The 8,996-nt window shown below is 37.9% G+C and overlaps 1 long non-coding RNA gene across 2 annotated transcripts in view; it reads left to right on the top strand.

Moving 5' to 3' along the window:
- The window catches only part of LOC136311636 (uncharacterized), a 10,705-nt gene extending 3,523 nt beyond the window's left edge, over nt 1-7,182 (top strand). The window contains exons 1-4 of one of the 2 annotated variants that reach the window (XR_010726821.1): nt 1-103; nt 820-950; nt 1,535-1,593; nt 6,170-7,182. The exon at nt 1-103 is cut by the window's left edge and continues 190 nt beyond it. This is a non-coding gene — a long non-coding RNA (uncharacterized lncRNA). The remainder of the gene's footprint in view (nt 104-819; nt 951-1,534; nt 1,594-6,169) is intronic. The other variant, XR_010726820.1, reaches the window with a different exon arrangement.
- The last annotated feature ends 1,814 nt before the right edge of the window (nt 7,183-8,996 follow it).

The raw sequence follows: 8,996 nt of genomic DNA, 5'->3' as shown, positions 1-8,996 counted from the left end.
CCCGGGCACTTGCTGGCCAATCTGAGGAAATGACACACAGGTCAACACTGGCTCTATATGGGCCTCCTGTGGACATCCTCAAGAGATCCGTCCCATTTCTGTGGTAGGAAGTGGCATCACACCTGCTCAGTGACATCACAGAGAAACAACCACTCTTTTCTTTTACTGTTTTATCTCCTGTAAATGTTAATTTAAATATTGGGTTTGTAGATTCAATCTCAATGTCAAGGGGGTTTGTTAAAATAAAAAATGGCTTTCTTCATTTTTGTTGTGTGCCTCCAAGTTTGACTTATTTTTTTTCTTTCTGCTCTGCCAAAAAAGTAAATGTAAATTATGAGAAACACAATAGGACCACTTTGTAACTGACTTTCTGGGCAGCACACAAAAAGACTGTTGTTCTATGATTGTTTTTTTTTTGTTTTTTGTTTTTGTCAGCTTCAAAAACTATCTTTCTTCTGAAGTTTATAAATTTAAAACATTAGAGTTTAGCAAATGATTGAATCTAGCTCTCAAGAAGGCTATTTGAAATCATATGAAATAGTTGTTTGAGACCAGGACTGACCCAGTTAAATTTCAGTCCCTTAAGAGTGAATATGAAGGGGGTGGGGTGAGGTTAAACATGGAAAATTTGAAAGTCATGAACTGAGTAGCTTATATTTTTGGCTTTAAAATTGAATGGCAAACTTTTTTAAAGTTAGGTGTTTTGCAAAACGAATATTAAGATTTCAAATGCAAATACTCAATCTTGATTAAACAACAGAATTTAAGCACTTGAAAACTAGGCTGAAATGTTTTTAAAACCAGATTTTGTTCTTCTAGGTACAAAAACAGTTACTTAATGCGTCATGGTCATTGGAATTGGGCAACTTCACAGGCTAGTATGAGGATTTGAAGGGGGAGTTATTGGTTCTGTACTGGCTGAATTGTTGCAGAACTACAAGTTAAGAAATGTGAGTACATAAAAGCAATGTTTATCTGTGATGTCCAAACCACTGGTTTATTCAGTTTATTACATTTTTAAAAAAGCCATTAGAATATGTTTTCTGTATATAGTACTAAAAAAACAATTGAGTGCTCCAACTTTTCTATTTTCAAGGTTGCCTTGATGTTACCTAGGTCAGTCCATCCTAAACAGAACATGTTTTTTTGATACTACTTGTTTCTGTGTAACATTTTTATTGCCTTATTTTCCCCTCTAAGTTTAGAAATATTTTGGGTTTCCAGAAGCCATCTAAGGCATGTCATATTAGCTGTATCAGCTTATTCAGGTTTAACATAATTCATGAAAATAAAAGCTTAGTAAAGAATTCAAAGTATGCTTCAGGATAGGAATGTTATAATGCATTGATAGAAACTTCTGAAGTGTTTGCTGCTGTATTTTAGGTTGCTTTGACAATATTAACAATTGGTATATTTGGTTATAACTGCAAATATCAGGGTGTGACATTTAGCGTTTTTAACCCTAATTCTAGTTACACTTTTTACTGCATTGAAAGTGTGACATAGCAAATCAGTATTTGCTGTTTTGTTCCAGCTGAAACAATGTGTCGATCACAGTCAAAGCCACCTCCCTGGATGAGTCACTGGCTGAAGGTAAGTTGGCTTGCTCTAGTTACTTTTTTACATTTTGGCTTTTGTTACCTCATTTTAGCTTTGCATAAAGTAGCAATGGTTTGCACAATTAATCATTAGTTCTCTGCTAAGAGCTTGTCTGTTCTGTGTGGCAATCGGTAGCAGATACAACTGCTCCTTGATCATCCATGTTTTCATCTGTATTTTCTTACTTGACATGAATCCTGTCTCATTATTTGTGTGATTTTGCCTGCCCCCCCCCCCCCCACAAAGCAGTTAGACATGACTTAAACTATCTTACTGCATCTTCCTATAGGTATTTAATTATCTTTTTTCAAAGGGGAATTCATTCCAAATCTAGTTTGCATTTTGCCTTTGCACCTGTGTTGAAAGTCAAATAGCCTCTTAAGTATGATTTCTGGGTTCTCTATTCTGTTCCATTGATCTATTTGTTGATACAATTCCAGTACCACATTATCTTGAACACTGTGACTTTATAGTAAGCAATGGGTTCAAGTAAAGTAATTCTTCCAATGTGTTCTTTTCCAAGTTTGCTTTTGATATTCTGGTTGTATTTTTACCTACATTTTAAAATCCACTTGTAGAATTCTACCAAAAAAAAAAAAAAAAAAAAGCCTGTTTGAGATTATAGCAAGGATAGATCAATTTGGGGAGAAATAAAATTTTAACAACATTAAGTTTTCAAAACCATGAATATGGTATGTCTTTCCATTTACTTAGGTTTTCTTATATTTCTTTTACCTATCATTTGTAAATCCATTCTGTATTTCGAATGTCACTGAAAAATATGCTGATGGAGGATAGTAAACACAGTTTTCAGCTTTTTATATCAAAGGAGCCCAATGGATATAAAGATTTTCTGATACAGGCTTACACTTGTGCCTGTACTTTTTAAGGTTGATTGGGTCTGTGGTCTGTCAAAAAGAATGTATTGAACACACTTTCCAGGAGTGGAGTGCTCACTCATCGAACTCTCTTGCATGCATTCTTTCAGTGCTTCTCTGAGGCATAATTTCTGTCACCATTGAGATGTATGTACACTTACAGTGTGTCCGTAAAGTCATGATGCACTTTTGACTGGTCACAGGAAAGCAACACAAGACAATAGAAATGTGAAATCTGCACCAAATAAAAGGAAAACTCTCCCAGTTTCATACCTATTCAGTGCAGTTCGATGTGGGCTCACGCACAGACTTTTTAGGGCTCCTTAGGTAGCTATCCCGTATAGCCTCTACAGACTCATCACTGACTGATGGCCTATCAGAACGGGGTTTCTCCACCAAACTGCCAGTTTCCTTCAACTGCTTATCCCACAGAATAATGTTATTCCTATGTGATGGTGCTTCATTATAAATGCGCTGATATTCATGTTGCACTTTGGTCATGGATTTGAATTTAGTTAGCCATAGAACACACTGAACTTTCCTCTGTACCGTCCACATCTCGACTGGCATGGCTGAGGGCTGCTCCGCTGTATACATGGTGTTACGTCATCATCTGCACATGCACACATGCTGCCACATCATCCTACAGAAACTAGGAAGGTTTTCCTTTTATTTGGTGCAGATTTCACATTTCTATCGTCTTTTGTTGCTTTCCTGTGACCGGTCAAAAATGCACCATGACTTTACGGACACACTGTAGTGCCCGCTATAAATGATGCTTTGTTGATTAGTGTTTTGTTGACTATTATTTTATCATTTTCATGTGAATAGATTCCCACTCAAAACAATCCATCATTATGCTTACGTCTTGAGAGGTGGAAACATGGAGTGTCCATTGTGCCAACATTTGGGTGGCAGTTCCTTTCTGCCTTTGTGCCTTTGTTCTTTATTGGAGAGTCATGGCATCTTTTTATTAGTCATGGCTCTCCCTGATTTATTCATCTTCCCTGAAGTTTCCTTTCCTCTTCTGTCTTTTTTTCCACCCATCAGAAGCATCAGTATTATAACCTTAAAATTGTACCTTTTACAGCATGTATTGGTTTATTTATTTTTTCATGTAAATGTTACATTCAAAAGTAAACTATACTTTGTATTGCTTATCCAACAGTGCTATTAAATATTAAACAATGGTTTGAGGTCAAATGGTGATGACACAACATGTGGAAACACAGGAGAGATGATGCATTAAGTGTTGAAATAAATTATTTCAACACGTGGCGAGCCTTGCTAATTTTTTGGATTAGGATAGGAATACATATATATATATTATGAATACTAGTAATTGAATGACCTAGAGGCAGTCTTGGTCAACATGTGTTTCATCTTTCATAAACACTCACTCTTTAGCGATATAAAATTGTTAGTCTATATAGAAGGCTTACTTATTTGGTTTTCAAATACTTCAGATAAATAATTTTTTTCCCTGAACTTGTTTCAGTGCAATTTCCTTGCAAATAAGGACATAAAAATAATCAACAGCAACCATGTGTTAATAGCTCACATGCTGGGCAGATGGAAACATGGTGTAGAAGAACCATTGAGTTGAGATCATTTTGGCCCCAAACTTCTAATCTTTGGCTTTAGCAGAAAACATTGCTTTGGCCAGCCAGATGACACAACTATCACATTGCCAACATATTCTATTTGCCAGAGCACCAGATTTGTCAAAGCAACCTTGAGGCAGTGATTCCCAACATTTTCTTATTCACAGTCCCTCTGTGAACCATTTCTCTAGAATGGTGCACAGACACAAACACTTATATGCCCACTCAAAATTTTGCCTTGAGTTTTAAGGAAATCACACACATTTTGAAATACTATGGAGTTTCATAGACCCCATATTAAGAGCCCTGAAGTTGAAATACTCAAATGCTGGATAGCTGATTATTCTGCCAGTGCACCCCAATCAGCCTGCTTGCTTTACAAGAACCTTTCGGACCTCAGCCAGAGTTTCCCTCTGGAATAACTTCATATAGTAGAGTGCCTTACAAAATTATTCAGTGTCACCATTATAGCAATTGTCTTGAAAGAATTCAAAACACCCCCTCCCCCCGATATGTGTGCATCTAGCTACTATTTTGTTCTTTAGCAATAGCTACTAGGCATTAAGTACCTATTCTATGCCAGGGATGTGAAATATATCATCTTTGTTTTCTTAACTACCTTTCCAGACAGGTATTATTATCACTATTTTCTAGCTAACTCCACACAAGTTAGGACAAAGCTGAGCCAGGATAACTTTATGGCCCAGTATTTAGAAAGGGATTGCACAGCAGTGGGCAAAAAGTAGGTCTACAATTGTGAGTATACAAAGCACAAAATTTATTCCTGTATTATTTATTAATTATTGCATTGCATGTTGCAATACAAAGGAATAATACAATAATTATAAATAATCTGCAGCCAGGTCGGCAAGAGGGAATCACTTGAGGAGCCAAAAGAAGTTTGGTAATGACCAAAGCACCTATTGGAAGGAAGACTGGAAGTTAAGGAGATGGGAGAAACTGATGGTGCAGAATGTAGAAGCTCTAGAAAACACCTTAGGTTCATTGTTTTTCCAGAGGAAATCTACGGGACTATTCAAGTAGAGGGTGGCATGAGCCATTTTTGATGTAGAAATGTTCTCCCTGAGGCATGGAGAGAGAATTGGAAGCCATAGCACTGGTGAAAGTCTCCTTTTTGGGTTGCCATTCCAGGAGCAGAATTCTGTGAAGGGTAATTCTTGGGTTAAAGAGACAGATACATTCAAGAGATTACTAAGAGGTAGAATTGACAGGTTCTGCTGATGGACTGAATGTGGAGGTTGAGGAGAAAGGAGGAGACAAGGATGACTCTTGGGTTTTCTGCATGAACAAGTGAGTGGGTGGTGGTATCATTTCCTGAGATAAATGATAGGGAAGATGGGCAGGTTTCTGTTTGGGACTTGTGTTTAAGGAGTCTGTGGAATAAAAGAAATTTTGAATGCCCTAAATTGACAGGGTTAACACCCTTTCTGACCCTGGAAACAGCCAGATCTACCACAATATGACCAAGTACAAGGAAGAACACAAAGCATCTTGGGGTGAACTAACCAAACAAATGAACAGGAATGGATAGTTGTTTTGTAAACCCATACCCATGAAAACACATTTCCCTTTGGACTTTCTAAGCACTAACTTTAAAGGGTAACTCATGATATAAAATTCACATGGGGCTCAAGTTCTCTCACAAGATATGAAACTGTGGGACCTCCTTTGTCCTGCGTAAATCTCCCTCAGTCTCCAGAAGGCGTTGCCCTCTGGGATCCAGAGTGGGGATGTAGAGAGTAGATGAGGAGTCCATCTCCAGCTACTGTTGACATTTCTTTATATCTCAAATAGTATTGGCAGTAACACCATTAGATAAATGATGGATGGGAACTTGACATTTATATGAGGCCAAAGAAACTGGATGACTTTCTTGTTTGGGTGGAAACCACCACACAATGGAGAGAGCAAGCTGTCTTCACCCAAATCCAGAGGCTAATTTTTGTATCATGCGAGGTGCTAGCTGATTTAACAGAATGCAAAGGCATAGCATCACCCATGATGAATTCTGGCTACAAGGTGTAAATTGAATCTGATCAAAATCTTAACCTACCTTTTCATTTACAGGAAATTTAGAAGTTAGAAGAAGTATACCACGGGGAACAATCAGACAAATCCAGAAGGTGGTCGTTCTTCAGGATAATGGACTTGACCTCAGCAATGATAGGAACCTGTGGATGGATACTCCTTTTTCTCCCTCTGGATAGATGATCCTGAGAAAAATGTCAAGCTCTCCTGTGGGACTGAACAGCAATCAGTCACAGTACAGGTGACCAGCTCAATAATGGATCTTCGTATTGGGTCTCCTTTTCTTCACTCCCACTGTTGAATCACACTCTCCAGTGAAGAACTTGGATGTAAGCCTTCTTTCAGGTTTTGCTTCCTGGGGGACCTACTCTAAGAAGCAGAGAAAGTTGGGTTCAAGAACCCAACAAGTCCATTAGGTTATATAGCACTTTCTATACGACAAAGGATTTCTGGCTCAGTTAGGACAAAGATTACCCATATATGCTTCCTGTGATGATAGGACAGGAATAATGAATACATTTGGTTTAAGGAGAGGAGAAAAGGATTCTACAGCTGCAATTAATTAGCAATATCTGTTTTGGGCATTGTCATAGGGAGCTGTGTCATCCACCCATGTCTGTCATCCTTAGATGAGAAGATAAAAGTGAGCAAGGGTAGATAGGAGCTTATTACCTACACCAAGAGAGGGGAGTAAGGCCATTGTTTTCAGGTGATTTAGACAAGCATTTTTATGAGCTTTAAGGAGTGCTCCTAGGCATTTCCTCATCTCCTCTTAATCTTATCATTTACAATTCTTGTTCATTTCTCTGCAGCCTCCCTGGTCTCTAGAGGCACTCCTGCTCACACACTGTCTTTGTTGCTCTTTAAAGTGAACACCCCGATAAATCCAGTGCCCATCTGATTACAATATCATTGAATATATTCCCTATGCTGTACTTTGTAAGTCATATAAATGTCTAATCACAGAATTGTACACCTAAAACTAGTATAATATTATATGTCAACTGTCATTTAAAAATAAAATATATTAGAAATGGAAAAAGTAAACCACTTTTACTTTAGATATATGTATGGTTTACTCCCTCTTCAGGTCTCTGCTCAAATATTTTATAATTAATTATACATAATTGTGATATATAACATTTATATAAAATAGATAATATATAATAAAACATTTGATAAATATATATGTATTTATAAGTGGATTTATTGATTACTTTGAAACCTTATCTTAAAAAGGCAGAATAAATGCTATTTTTCTCCCCTTTGCATTTTTTTCAAAGGAAGGTGTTGATTGAATGGCTATTTGAAATGAAGTGGACAAATAAGCTGTTTTTGCTTTGTTTTCTTTCTCAAAGACTGGTTCTCGCAGAACACCATTATGCACGCCCAGATATTTGTAGATTCAGTGATTTTTCCAATTTCATAATTTTGGCTAGTGGAGGTCCTGTCAAGGTACCTTCTGTTCCTTAGCTGTCCGGGCACAGAATCAGTCTTTCTCTAGGAAGCTCTGTTTTGTTTTTTAAATTTTTTTTTCTTTTTTTGTTGTTGTTTTAAATTGGGAATAGTGTTAAAAGTCAAAATCTGGATGTTAAGGGTGCTCATTGCTACAGGAGTATGACATTGGAAAATCTTTGGGAGATTTTTATAAACAGAGCTAGAAAAGAATCATTAAAAAAAGAATATTTTTGTGTGTGTGACAGAGACAGAGAGAGGGATAGATAGGGACAGACAGACAGGGAGAGAGATAAGAAGCATTCTTTCCACTGCGCCACCGCCTGGTCAATAAGAAGCATTCTTCATTGTAGCTCCTTAGTTGTTCAGTGATTGCTTTCTCATATGTGCCTTGACCGGGGGGCTACAGCAGCGTGAGTGACCCCTTGCTCAAGCCAGCAACCTTGGGCTTAAGTCATGACCTTGGGCTTCAAGCCAGTGACCTTTGGGCTCAAGCCAGTGACCATGAGGTCATGTCTATGATCCCGCACTCAAGCCAACAACCCTGTACTCAGGCTGGTGAGCCCATGCTCAAGCTGGTGACCTTGGAGTTTCGAACCTGGGTCCTCTGCGTCCCAGTCCTATGCTTTATCCACTGTGCTACCACCTGGTCAGGCAAAATTTATTCTTCTAACACAGGGATCGGGAACCTATGGCTTGCGAGCCAGATGTGGCTCTTTTGATGGCTGCATCTGGCTCGCAGACAAATCTTTAATAAAAAAAATAATAACGTTAAAAATATAAAACATTCTCATGTATTACAATCCATTTATTTCCTACCACTCATGTTCATGGTTGCGAGTGGCTGGAGCCAATCACAGCTGTCCTCTGGGACAACACCAAATTTTTATTGGATAATGCATAACGTACACGGGTCATTGTATGGCTCTCATGGAATTACATTTTAAAATATGTGGCATTCATGGCTCTCTCAGCCAAAAAGGTTCCCAACCCCTGTTCTAACATGTATCATACAATTCAGTGGTTTGTCATCTAGTCACAGAAGTGTGCAAACATCACCATCATCTGATTCCAGAACATGTTGATTACTGTAAAAAAGAAACCCTGTACCCACCAGAAATTATTCTCATTCCTCTTTTCTTTTGGCAACCACGAATCTACTTCCTGTCTACGGATTTGCCTGTTCTGGACATTTCACGTAAAAAGAATGATACACTAGGCAGCCTTTATATCTGGATTCTTTTACTTAGCCTAATGTTTTCAAGGTTCATTGCTATTGCGGCATGCATTGGTAGCCCATTCCTTTTTCATGGCTGAATGATAGATCCTCATATGTCTATGCCATATTTCACTCATCTTTTTATCAGCTGATGGATATTTGGGTTGTTTCCACTTTTTAGCTACTGTGCAT

Source organism: Saccopteryx bilineata, chromosome 1, assembly GCF_036850765.1.
Source record: "Saccopteryx bilineata isolate mSacBil1 chromosome 1, mSacBil1_pri_phased_curated, whole genome shotgun sequence".
Lineage (NCBI taxonomy): Eukaryota > Metazoa > Chordata > Mammalia > Chiroptera > Emballonuridae > Saccopteryx > Saccopteryx bilineata.
This window is presented reverse-complemented; position numbering and strand designations above follow the sequence as displayed.